The sequence below is a fragment of the Paroedura picta genome, chromosome 4, assembly GCF_049243985.1.
Source record: "Paroedura picta isolate Pp20150507F chromosome 4, Ppicta_v3.0, whole genome shotgun sequence".
NCBI classification, from domain to species: domain Eukaryota; kingdom Metazoa; phylum Chordata; class Lepidosauria; order Squamata; family Gekkonidae; genus Paroedura; species Paroedura picta.
The window spans coordinates 65,410,381-65,423,640 of NC_135372.1; positions in this window are offsets into that span (position 1 = coordinate 65,410,381).

Genomic DNA, 13,260 nt, shown 5'->3' on the forward strand with positions numbered 1-13,260 from the left:
CCACCACATTTTATTTGTTTGTTTGTTTATTATATGTGCATGCCACCACTCATGGACCTGCCATCTCATGGTAGCCAACAACAAAAAGCCCCCAAGACTTATCTAAGGGGGCCATTGCTGCTGCGGGGGAGGAACGCCGACAGGGACCTGGCTGGTTGGAGAGATTGCCCAGCCCTGGCATTCTCTGAGCAGTATGTGTGTTGGCATGGCAACAGGGGGTGTGGCTGAACTGGGCGTCAGTTAAACGGATGGCCTGATATTCTTTGGCCTCTTTCCCCCCCTTCAGGGCGCCCAAAAGACGCATCGCTTGGTGGAAGGAGCCTTTTTCCTGGCCCAACCGCCTCGCGATGTCAGAGAAGCCCAGCAATTTTATTTAATTTTACTTTTTGAGGGAAAACGGATGCTAGACATACTGCAGAGCATTGTTTGTTTATTTGTTTTTAAACTAACTAACAAACAACTAAGCCTCTCACAGGCCGTTTTGGCAGGAGCATTCGCCCCTTCAGAAAAGGAAGGAGAGGGAGAGAGGAACAAGTGACCATGGCGCCGAAAAAGGATGCCAGTGGGGGGAAGCCCCAACTGCCCATGAACTGTGCTGTACTGGTGGCAGCTGCTTGTTCCGGGGCCTTGGGATGGGATGGGACAGGCACATTTCATGATGCAGCAGCAACAGGTTCCTCTGCAATTCATGGGATGCTGGGGGCATTAAGATGCGTGGCAGTGGGATCATCCACCTAGATAGAGGAAGGGGGGGTCTAGGTGGGAGAGGTGAGGCTTCCGCCCCCCATCCCCTTCCAACAATTATGCAGGGGGTGTTTTTACTCTGCAACATGTGGGCCCATCATTTGGGGGTGCAGTGGATCCTGGCTGCAGTTGTACAATTGGGGCAGGACTGGGGCAGGTTGTTGCGGGCCCATCTTGGTGGCAGGGATCATCTGGACCACCAGCCATGGGGAAGGGAACATCCATGGTTTTTCTCTGAGAGGGTTTGCACAACCAAGCCCGTCAGAGGTGGTTTAGGTTCACGTGTGTCTAACCACCGTGGAATTGGCAGTTTCTCATCTTGCTCACCTGTGGCTCCATGGGGTCCAGGATACCAACAACCCCCTTTGTGGCCAGGGGGCCATCAGGATTTGTCTGCTGGGCCTGTGGGCCAACGCTTGGCTGACTATCAAGCTTGAGGTTATGCTGTAGGACTGCAGACATGGATGGGGAGCAGGACTTCTGCTGCTGCACATCTGCAAGATCACCCTGGTCATATGGCCAGGAGGCAATGCCTGGGTGAAGCTGGCCCTACGATGACTGGGTGGTATGGACAGGGTTGGCCAGCTCCACATCAAGGTATGCAGACCATACACATGGGCATTGACCCTATAGCAATTGCTATAGCAGCACATCAGGGACAGGCCAGTGTAGGTGCGGTTAGTATTCCTAGCTCCTCCAGGAATGTTCAACAGGGAGGAACAGAGCAACAAGAGACAACTGGGCATAAGAGTATAATGTATGGAGGAAAGTACTCCAGGGCCCGGCAGGCTGCCGGTACCTCGGGTGAGTTATCTTCTCTGAAGGCCAACAGGATGGGACCTATTGGCGTCAGGATTCCTTGGTTCTGGGTATCTGATCTGGATGATGAATCAGCTACATTCTTTGCATATTTATTATAAAGATAAGGCGGGCATGGGTTAGTCCACGAAATCCCCTTTGGGTTATGCATCTGGGGAAAACCCACCAGGTACTCACCTTACTAGGAAATCAAGAGGGCCCATGATGGGTATTATGTTGACATATTTAACAGGTTGTGACCAGATGGAGAGGTCCCAAAAATAGGGTTCAAAGGGGATTTAAAAACAAAAACAAAAACAACTTTACAGTGGGATATAACAATCACTCCTTCACTAACTGGTTAAGGGGGTAAACAGATTTTCTACGCTTTGTTGCTGATGCTACACCGTTGTCTTTGCCAGGCAATACATGCCCATCAGACAGACAGTGGGTGCCAGCATTGGGGGAACGGGGGTGCCATGTACTCTGGGTCTTGGGGCATCGTTGGATGCCACTGGTGGGCCTCAGCCAGTGGCATTGTGATGCATGATGGGCCCTACAAGGGCCAGTTTACAGGGGGCACCAACCCAAAGGCTACTCCAGGGGAGAATATCATTGCAAAAGGGGAGGTGCCTCCCTGGTGGCCGGGTCAACCTGTAGCAGTCACTGGACATCACCTGTTGGCTTCAGGCAGGCCACGCCTTCTACAAATGGTGTCAGAGTCATCACCTGGTCTTGTTTTGCAGGGCGGCCAATCCCAGGTTATTTGAAGTTAGTGGGCCAGCCTGGCTTGGAGGGGTGTGTGTCTCATTACAGGTCCAGTATGGAAGTGCTGTTGGTGTGGATGGGCGAGCAATGCCAAGAGCTTCCCAGGGCTTGAGCTGGAATGTGCTTGGCACAGGAAGTGGCTGCTTAGGACCACACAAGGTATGCAAGGTGCTGCACCCTAGAAGCTGGTGGAGATCTTTGGCCAAGGAAATGAAGTTAAGGCACCCACATAGTAAGGTACAATGCTCTAAGGGAGCATTCATCTGGTTATATAGTCTCAGTTAGACTGCAGGTGTGTCAACAACTGGTAGATCACTCTGATGCAGGTACCTCTTCATCCCATTCAGGAATTCCCTAGCTTCATATTTATGCCAGCGTGATTTGGCTCCCCATCACCTGATGCCAATGCTGTTTCCAGCTGGAGGGAGCAGGGGCAGACTACATATTAAGTTCTGCAGATCAATCCCTCATACCTCTTCACTTCTATGCATCCGATCTGTTTGGATGGCCTCATTGATCATCTGAGCTTTGCGTTGCAGCCCAGGTCTGCAGATATATGAGATACTGTCTGACCAGGCCAGCCTTGTGGGAGGAGGTGGCTGCAAACCTGTCACCTGTCCTCACCCACTCCCCACATAGCATGGGGGCCTGGGTTGCTCGGATTCCAGTTCTAGGAGTGATGGGGCCTCTTTTGACTAGAGAGACCAATTTTGTCCTTCAGGGAGGTTGCTTAAATTATGTCTGGGGCTGGGACAAACAAGTGGTTTAGGGGGAAGTGTCTCATGGCCAGCATGAGTTCAGGGAGCTGTCTTGGGACTGCATAGACTCCAACCTGGGAAAGTGGCATGGGCCCCATCTGCCTGTGCATTGGAGACTAAGCATATTGCAGGTTCAGGAGGATGTTTCATGGCTGGGCTACTAGCAGATCCAGTCAGATCTCAATATGCTGGCATATGGGGTTACCCCGGTATGACATCCGTGGATCAGAAGGTGTATGTACATTAGTGGTGGTTCACCACGGACTGCAACCTGTAGGACTTAGGGAACCAAAGGTGGGCTGGGCTTCAGTGCTCAAGGGGAACATGTCCAGGGCTTTGGCAAGGTATGCAATAGATGCAGAGCAGGGCATTGGCCAAGGGAGGTCTGCCCAGGTCGGGTGGCACAGTACTAAGGGCTTTGCCAGGGCATGCAGTACAATGTTTTCCCACAGATCACAACCTGTAGGGCCTAGAGCCCAATAGGGTCCTGGTACTTGGTGCTCAGGGGCAACATATCTAGGGCTCCTGCAAGGTATGCAGTATGCAGAGCGGGGTATTGGCCAAGAGCGGCTGGCCCAGGGCGAGCATGGGACCATGGCCAGTGTCAATCAGTGTGCGAGGGTGCTCATGTAACTCTTTTCCAGTAACAACCTTTTGGTTTCCTTCAGAGAGGCAGTCAACGGGGGCGCCTAATGCTGGTTACAGAGAATGGCACCATGCGGCAGATGGAATGGCATGCTATAAGAGCTGGAAGTGATCCACTTGGGGGTCTGAAGGCATCACCTGGCTCGGACATTGTTTGGATGCAGCTGCCTTCCTGGACATTGCTGCGATGGCAGACTTCCTGTTCAAGCATGACAGTGGGAGTCCGTATTCCTCAAAGCATTGGCTGACCATCATGGGACGTTGGCTTAGCTGTAGTTGTGAACGTTGAGCTGAGCACCAGGAAACATTGTTGCAGTAATTGCCATATGGCACTTTGCCAGCATTGGCAGGGGCAATGGTGTTGGGCCCTGGTAACCTCAAGGGACAGTTATGGTCTGGGCTGAGTGGCTAGGATGCCATGTTGCTAAAAGCTATGTCTCACAAGAAGCCCCACTGGGCACAGTGAACAATCACCAAGGAATGGCCCCTGGTGGTGAGTGACCCTTTCACCTGTTGCCCAGAGTTCTGTGATCTCACGTGGAGCTAAAGCCTGGGTATCTAGCTATATTGGGATGTGTATTACTCATTGGGGGCCCCATGGTATGGCATTTGTAGTTCTGGGCCCTTTATAAGAGTGATGGGGTGCACTTGGGGTGCACTTGTTGGAGTGGGGCATGGACATCTGACTCCATGGGATCCAACATGTTATTTTGAATTGGCTGCAAAATTGAGCGGTGGCGGGAGCTCGAAGAGGTATATACCTATTCGGGCTCAGTGGCGGAAGTGGAGCATGGGAAGGATCAATTTTGGGGAGGCCAAGCTTGCGCGCTGTCCTCCCCTAGATTTGGGGGGCCCTTTAAAGGGCTGTGTGGATGCAGAGCCTGATTGAAGGCTAGCATTTCCGGGGGGCAGGAGAACCCAACAGAGGCTGGTGCCCAGAGGGGTCACTCCATGGTGGCTCCCCCCCTGTTTCAGCCTGCCATTATGTCCGGGTTTTGGGGCTGGATAGCCAAGGCAACCCGTTGAGGGGCAGGCTGTAGTGGGCTTCCTTGTGGTAGGGTAACCACAAGATGGCATGATTCTCTTCCCATGCTTGCCACGCTCAATGTTGAATAAAGGCTGTGGCCAAATATTTTATGCCAAAATTATGGTTGTCAGTGTCCTCATTAGGCGGTCAATATCCCTCTGCAAGGCAATAAAACTTACAATAAAGCAATCACAAATAATGCAATTCCATAGCCTCCCCAGATCCTAATACCCACAACCCCTCCCTCCTCAATCTGGCAGATCCACCAAGTCCCCCTGGGGTGATGTTGCAATGAGAGACTACTCCAGAGGAGGGCAAGGTCTTCTGCATGCCTGATCTCAACCAAAAGCCTGGTGAAAGACCCTGCAACACTGACTCAGTTCCGACAGGGCCCTTAGCTCTTCTGGGAGCTCATTCCACCAGGTCGAGGTCAGACAAACTTCCAATGGACCAGGGGTCACCAATCTATTTGCACCCACAGAGCAAAGAGCCTTACAGGGGCCAAAGGGAAAAGACGGTCCCTCAACTATGCTGATATTATTCATGGTAGGCAAGGCAAAATGGCTTCAGTTCTCAATAAAGAACTGTAGATGGCAAAGATATAACGGATAGAAAAAATGTTTACAGGCAATTCCTCAAATTTATCACAAAACATTAATATCATAAAGTCTCTGCACACTTATGCTTAAAAATGATTTTTCTTCAAATTTGCCTAAACAGTAGCTAAACATGGTTGGATAGCAAACCAGAATATAGAATCATGTTTGGAAGTTACTTTGCAAAATGTGAAAAGCAGGTCATGCTTGGTGCATATGCCCTCTAAGAGCAAGGATTTGTTTAGGATTCTATATCATGGTTTTGTTCTTCAATGTTAACCAGGGTTAAGGCAATAAACTATGGTTAGCACAAAGCCATAGGAAAACATTATGTCTGTGCTGGCCTTGATATCAACTCACATACCATTATGTATTTTGTTTTTTGTGTGAGTTGTATTTCTTATTGAACATAGTATTTCATTCTTAGTGCATTTTTTATTTGGTGAACCCATCTGGAAGTTAATATCATATACAGGATCTTTGTAAATGAAAAAAAAATCATAACTGTTCTGTGTGATTTAACTGCCTTGAATTGAGCCCACGGGCACCTTTAAAACCAACATAGATTTATTCAAGGTGCGAGCTTTCCTGTGCATGCACACGTCTTCAGAGCCACTTTGGTGTAGTGGTTAGGAGTGCGGACTTCTAATCTGGTATGCTGGGTTTGATTCTGCGCTCCCCCACATGCAGCCAGCTGGGTGACCTTGGGCTCGCCATGGCACTGATAAAACTGTTCTGACCGAGCAGTGATATCAGGGCTCTCTCAGCCTCACCTATCTCACAGGGTGTCTGTTGTTCAGGGTGTCTGAATGTTAACTAACATTCCAGAAACAGCATCTAAGAATGTCACAGTAGGACTATACTAACAGTTATCGAAAATAATAGTCAGATGTGTGATAATTCTCCATAACCAATCCTACAGATGTCAGCACATCGAGACATCCACAAAACCCATCAAACAGGACTTAACAAAAGAGATATCAGCCAGCTTGATGTCGTGGTTAGGAGCATCAAGTTCTAATCTACCGAGCCAGGTTTGATACTGCGCTCTTTGGCCCATTATGCACGGCCGCCAAAACAGCGATTTCGGGTCACATGGAAAACGCGGAGGCGGAAGAAGCGAAGCAAACCGCTTATGCACGGGACGGGATGCAACGGCGGCAAAACCCAGAGTAACCGATTATGCGCGCGCCAACCCCGGCGCCGCTTCTGGTTGCACCCTGGTCACCCGGAAGCTGCACTTTCTTCCGTGTTTCGCTAACGCGGCTTTTTCGGTGGCATGCACCAAATCTGCGGCCGGTTGCAGCCGGCACCGTGCGTTATCGGTTATTTTAGTCGCCGCCATTCCACCCCGAATGTGCGTTATTCCTCCCGTGCATAATGGGTCCTACACATGCAGCCAGCTGGGTGATTTTGCGCTCATCACAGCACTGATAAAACTGTTTTGACCGAGCAGTGATATCAGGGCTCTCTCAGCCTCACCTATCTCACAGGGTGTCTGTTGCAGGGAGAGGAAAGGGAAAGCCACTTTGAGCCTGTTTCGGGTAGAGAAAAGCACCATATAAGAACCAACTCTTCTTCTTCTTCTCAGACAATGCATGCACATGAAAGCTCATGTCTTGGAAAAAAAATCTTTGTTGGACTTAAAGGTGCCACTGGACTCAAATTTATTTGTACTACTTTGGACCAACACAGCTATCCACTTGAATCTATCTTTAAGTGTCATGAAGTTACTTCTGACTTATGGTGACCTATGAATTAATGACCACCCCCAATGTCTTTTCATTAACAGCACTATTTATATTGTAGTTCAGAAATGCTTAATATTCCAGTAGTTTATTCTAACATTGTGGGGCACTGTTGCTAAAAACTTTCTAAACAAGCAGTATGTAGCCGAGGAACAAGACCAAAACATTTCTTTGCAGATAGTAATTAACTACTGAGTCTGTTGGCATACTTTTTTTTTGTGGGGGGGGTACAGTACAACTACTGTACAGGTAACAGAGAAGTCTACTTTCCCCAATGTTCCAATTGATGAAAGTCATGTTTAAAAACTCTTTAGTTAGATTATTAACTTCCGCAAAACAGAAGCAGATGTGCGTCTTAGCATGCCATTAAATTTATGATTTACATAGTACCCTTGAATGCATCAGCAGAGGCCAATGATTCTAATTTGCTGTAGATTTTCAATAACCTGATCCGGGTTGTGTAATTTCTGCAACACTTTAAACAATATTAGATAACTGTTATATTTTGTTTGATTAAAAATGCAGTTCTCATTGGTGTAATGAGAACAGCGAGAAAACATTTCTTCTATCAGGGTTTCTTTTATAAACACAAGCACTATATTTTATAAATATTGGTCACTATTTTCTTACAATAAAGTAAGCCACTATTTCACTATAAAGTAAGCCAGTTCCATTGCACTGGAATCTATCTGAAATAATGTCAAAAAACTTGAAATGGGCAGCAAGGGGTTTTTTTGGAGGGGGAAAAGTTTGCATATTTCTCAAGGATTTAAAACAGGGGTAGTCAAACTGCGGCCCTCCAGATGATTTTTAAAAAGCACCAGTGTTTTTTCTTCCTAGGTATACAATTTTAGCATGTACAATTGATCAGGTTGAGAAAACAGGGCTGCTTTCAGCTTATGCCATTGTAGTCATGCTCATCAAGGCACAGAGAGACATAGAACCTACTGGCAGGATGTTTGCCAGCCCTGTTTTTGTTGATGTAAGGAAGTCAAGGTTGATGGACACCTTTGGACACCTCTTCTCAAGGCCAACAAAAAGGGAGAAGTTCCCTTCAAGTAGTATGAAAGCTGATATCCACAGTAGGTAAACTATTGGCTTTCGATCTAGTGAATCCAACCCACATAACAAAAGACTAAATAACAAGAACAACAACAATAACACCTGTGTTGGACTGAAGTAGCACAATCAAATCAGAGTCCAGTAGCACCTTTAAGACCAACAAAGATTTATTCAAGGCATTCGAGTTCATGCACTTAGTCTGAGGAAGAGTGCTTGCACTCGAAAGCTCACGCCTTGAATAAATCTTTGTTGGTCTTAAAGGTGCTACTAGACTCAGATTTTATTGAACAATAATACTTTTTATTTATATCCCGCTCTTCCAGTGCTCGGGAAGCAATCTACATTAGCAACTTTGTAGACAGAGAACGTCTGAATGGCCAGCCAGCACTCTATAACCAATTATCGGAACTACAGAAATAAATAGAATGGGAGGGACAGAGGTCTTCCTCTCTATAACAACAACTATAGTAACCTTTCACATTTACCAAGCGGGGAGAGTATAAAATTTGATTTCAGGTAAGAATATCAAAAACAAGCCATTTATTAATTTTAAAACTAGTTTTAAAATTATATATATATAACGAGTAAAAAAAACCACATAGAGATAGGTGAAAGAGAGACAATGAGGGAATGCCAAACAAAACACGAAAGTAAGTCTTTTCCTATTAGCAAAGCTCATTAGCAGCTCCCAAGGCTCCACAGTTACAGGTCATTCCCTTTCCTTCCCTGTCCCTGTTGTTCTTCCATCTGCATCAGTTGTCAGTTCTGAAACTGCTCTAAGGTAAAACATCTCTTTATCAGTCTTCCCTCCTAGAAAACGGAAGCATCTTAAACATACCTGGAATATTTTACATTATAATTGGAAACAGGCAATATATTCAAGGACTTTTGGCTGGGACCATTCATACTGCAAAATAAGTAAGGCCTTTCTCAATGGAGTACTTTGAAGATTTGACTTTTTCCAGCAATTAATATTTCTACATTCAGTACGTCTATTAAGCCTTCCTATCTGACGACCTTTTAAAAACTTAAAGTCCCATTCCATCATTGCTCTTTGTATGTTTATTGGTAATTAAATTCCCGAAATATAATTGTACTATAACATGTTCTTTTGATTTTGCCTAATCTCTGATGAAATGTTTATTAATTTTTCTAATCCTCCCATTTTAATTATATACAATTAAATATAATTATGACTGGAGGATTTCAGTTTTAATAAACATTTAATCATATGTACAGTCTCTTTAACTGATACACACATCTCTTTCACACACATACACTCTTGACCATAATGCAGGCCTGAACAATCTGATCCATACAGCTAAACGCAGCCTATCTAATGTGTGAAAGCCACTTTGGTGCTAGACTCATTTATGCAATTTTAGGCTGGCAAAGACGCATTTGTTGAGGTTTCCATGCACAGCTAAAGGCAGTGTTTGGTTTAATGGAGTCAAAGTTGTGTGGGTCGAGTATAATATGATTGGAATGTTTGTTTCTTTGTTTGCAGTCCAAAAAGATCTCTATAGATAGGGAGCTCTTTTATGAGTAAGCTTATTTCTGAATTCCCTATCTTTCTTATACATCCATTTGATGACAATCTCATGATTGCTTCAGACACTTCCATGTATAACTATACACAGAGGAATACAAGAATCATCCAAGCAGTGAAGCACACAGAATACAGCTCCCAGGTTAGCTTCATAGAACACAGGTATAGAAAGTTGACTTCTAGAATGAAGGACATGATGGACATGACCAGATTCATGGCTGTCTGGCTTGGATAGCAGATATCCAACAGTCAAGAATAAGAAATGTAATTGCCACTTTCATTCCCACAGATCTCAGAATTCCAATCTGGAGATCTCGGGAATATGGGCAGGCTCCTTCCCTCCCCATGTAGCCAACCCCAGCAGGCTTAATTTGGGATTCCCATATCAAGTCCAAAATATATGCCATGAGATATAGTCCTACATTTGGCATGTTTTAGAAACTAGGTAATTTTTTCCTAATTATTAGTTATTTTGGAGCTTAGGTTGTGTGGGCCCATGTGGGCCCCACCTGGAGGATAGCAGCCCTCAGCAGTGGTCCCCAACCCCTGGTCCGGGGACTAGTGCCGGTCCGTGGATCAGTCGCTACCGGGCCACGGATCCTCCTCGTCCTCCTCCCCGGCTGCTACCTCGGGGGCTGCCCTGCCACTCTGCTGCCAGCTCACCTTTGGTGCTCTCCAGCGATTGCCATGGCTGGGGCTCCACCTCACCATGGCACTATGCAGCTGTTGCTGGCAGCGACCCCCAGTGGGCGGTGGGAAGTAAGTGGAGCAGGGGCTCAGGCAGCAGCGGCGACATCCCTTGGCAAAGGACTACACCGACGGGCCTCAGTAAAATTGTCAAGCATTGACAGGTCCCCAGTGATAAAAAGGTTGGGGACCACAGCACAGAGATAAAAGGGAGCAACAGCCAGTCTCTCAGTTGGGGAGAAACTGAGTACTGTTAGCCAGGATCACAAGAAGTACTGTGTATTCTTTGTACAGTAATATTACAGGAACACTACAGTACAATAATATTATAGTGATGTCTATAGTTTTTTAAGGTGTTTTGTTGCTTTTATGGTTTTCAGATTCTTTTACTGAATTTCATTCTGGCCATTACTTGTAGGTGATTTTTTTTTTGGTTTATTAGTTTTTGCTGCCTCTTTTACTCTTTATTTCTATGAGTGATTTAAAAGCATTTATGTAAGTTTCCTTGAACACCTTTATTATCAAAAAGATGGAATTCTTTAAAAAAAATAAAGAAATCAGTAAGGAAGGAAGCAATACTAAAGGGCTTGTTCGGTGGAAAAAAGAACCAACTGAAATATAAGACATGGTGCTTTTTTAACCTAGGAAATGGAGTAATTAATGCAAACCAGTGTGCCCCCAATTCAGCAAACACACATACATTTACTTTTAAGCACTTGAGTAGTTTAATTGAAGTTAATGAGACTATTCATGTGTAGAAACTTAAGACAAACTGGGACATTAGATTGAAGAAGTGCAATCTACAACGCAAATTAAGTTGAAGTGAACAAGCCTGTGCCAGTGGAATGTTTTAAGAATGCAACCCATTTGGCAAATTTCATGTACAGCACGACTGACTTTACAATCCTAAATAGTTCCATCAGTCAGACTACTTCATACAATTAAGTGCTTGCAGAAATTAAGGTTTGGGTCATAATCCAGTAAGTTCTTAAGTATCACTGAAATTGAAGGGCCTTAAGCACTTGTACTGAATTCTGACCTTTTTCACATGATTTTTACTGTACATTTTGGATTGTGCTCCATAATCTGTAAAATAGGTAGCTGAAGAAATGATTTTAGCTGAAACTGGCAGTAGAAGAGAATGATATACAAAAGATCTGGGACATGCAAGGCATTCTTTCCTTTACCTTTCCTTTTCAGAGCTCCTATGATCAAATGCTTGAGCAATTCCTCTCCCCAAAACAGATGTCCTGTGTGGTAGGTGGGGATGAGAGAGCTCTGACAGGTCTGCTCTGTGAGAACAGCACTATCAGGACTGTGACTAGCCCAAGGTCCCCCACTGGGCTGCATGTGGAGGAGCGGGGATACAAACCCCTCATTTGCCTTCATACATGCACAAAAGGTACTGACCAGAATTTTTTAGCAACTATGGTAAGGTGACCAGATTGTCCCACTTTTGGAGGGACATCTGGGGGCACCTGGCAAATTGTACCTATGTTGAAATTAAAAATATATATATATATTACAATACTATTTTTGTGTTCTATGAAACTTTTTGTTGCTCCATATAGACCACGTTTTTAATCAAGAATCCCCCCCCCCGGTCAATGGTGTCCCGCTTTACCAATGTTGAAATCTGGTCACCTTAAGCTATGGAGAAGGAGACTTACAACTGATAAATGGATATCTTCTGTCAGTTCCATTTGTATTGAGCTTGTTATTCATAGAGAATAAACTGAATTATTATAAATGTCACTGGCTGTATTCCACTGTATTATACGTGTGTTCAGGATTAGACCTCTGAGGAAGACCCATTTTGGGGTTGAAATGCATTAGGTCTATCATTGCAGGTCAAGCATTGCATGGTGCACATTTTGTGATTTCAAATATTAACCTATGGGCTCTGTCTCTGTTATTAACTATACATTGTGCACAATAAATTTTAATTTAATTTGTATATTTATATTTTGTAGACACCTGACCTTTTGGTTCCTAACCACTGGTTAGTTAACTTGTTTTTTGCAATACTATCCCCTTTTTGGTTTTCTTATGCAAACCGAGCTTGCCAGATTAGAAGCTGCCACTCTTAACCTCTACACCAAACTGGCCTGAGCAGGCTCTGCAAGACTGAATCATCATACTGCAATCCAGCTCTGTAAGTGAAAGGCTCTTTGCATTGTTCAGCAAGAAGACAGCTTCAGTTATAAGCCCTCACTGCCATAATCTAGAATCTACTATCTTCATCCATCAAGAATGGTAAATATTTTGTTTAAGAAAGAACACCAGATTCTGAAGAATAATAATTCTGTAACTATAATAATTCATTAAGTTTCTAAATGGGATTGTCTGCTGAAAACTGTAGGGAGGGATAATATTTCACTGAGTATTTATTTATTTATTTTAGTTGTATGCCACCACCCCTGGAAGTGGGTTCAGGGCAGTTTACAATAATAAAAACACAGTTAAAACTAGTATCCCATTCCTCACTCTCTTAAATACCCTCTGCTGGGCTAAACCATACTGGGATGGTCTAAAATAAAGGGGGCATCATAAAATAAATAACTTGTGGCATCATAAATACTCTTTGAATTGCCTACATCTAAATTTCTAGGGCCATCCTTGTTTAATTGAAAATTAATTTTATCCTTTTTCTATAAGCCATAGAACTAAAATGCATATATAATATCACTTCCCGGACAGGTATACTGAATGGTACTTAAGCCATCAGACACAAGGGTTCAAATATTTTTTTTATGTGGCATTGGGCAAGGTGATCTCTCCATTTCAGTTACCTGAATATTTTCACATTACTGTCTTAAACCAGATGCTACTTGTTATTGATCTGATTTTGTTTAAAGTGATACAGGGGTAAGGATTT